We start from the raw sequence: 705 nt of genomic DNA, 5'->3' as shown, positions 1-705 counted from the left end.
GATGCCGTCATGGCATTGACATGATGTTTTGATTTTGAGTTTTCCTCAAGTCTAGCCATAGCTTGTTCAAACTTCAAGTTGATAGTGTCAATGTGAGCACTAAGTTGAGCACCCAATTGAGTAACGGTGTCCACTTCATACTTTCCTCTAGTAGCCTTGCGAGGCCTACTATATTGCGAATTATGGACCGCCATTTCCTCAATCTTGTTCCATGTTTGATTGTCATCAACTTCGGTGAACATTCCATTTGATCCCATATTGAGAATGTTCCTTGAATCTTCATATAAACCATTCCAAAATTGTTGCACTAAAAACCATTCGCTAAGTCCATGGTGAGGACATGAGCGACAAACACCTTTGAACCGCTCCCAAGCTTCATACAAAGATTCTTCATCCCTTTGTTTAAAACTCGTGATTTGAGCTCTTAGCATATTGGTCTTTTCCGGTGGGTAGAATTTTTTGTAGAAAGCGAGAGCTAACTTCTTCCAAGAATCTATTCCAAGGGTGGCCTTATCAAGGCCCTTCAACCATTGCTTTGCGGTTCCGATTAACGAAAAAGGAAATAAGACCCATCTAATTTGGTCTTGAGTCACGCCCGTTTGAGAGATAGCATCACAATAATCGCAAAAGGTTTCCATATGAGAATGAGGGTCCTCACTTGGCATGCCCCCGAATTGGCTCCTCTCAACTAGTTGGATGAAGGCG

General features: G+C 42.1%; 1 non-coding gene across 1 annotated transcript; it reads left to right on the top strand.

Annotated features, from left to right (window-relative positions):
- Positions 1-324: 324 nt before the first annotated feature.
- Positions 325-431, top strand: LOC141645595 (small nucleolar RNA R71). Its single transcript, XR_012545073.1, has one exon. It is a non-coding gene; the product is annotated as a small nucleolar RNA R71 (small nucleolar RNA).
- Positions 432-705: the final 274 nt, after the last annotated feature.

Source organism: Silene latifolia, chromosome 2 (assembly GCF_048544455.1).
Source record: "Silene latifolia isolate original U9 population chromosome 2, ASM4854445v1, whole genome shotgun sequence".
NCBI lineage: Eukaryota > Viridiplantae > Streptophyta > Magnoliopsida > Caryophyllales > Caryophyllaceae > Silene > Silene latifolia.
Note: the sequence above shows the minus strand (reverse complement) of the source record. Positions and strands in the feature narration are given on the sequence as shown.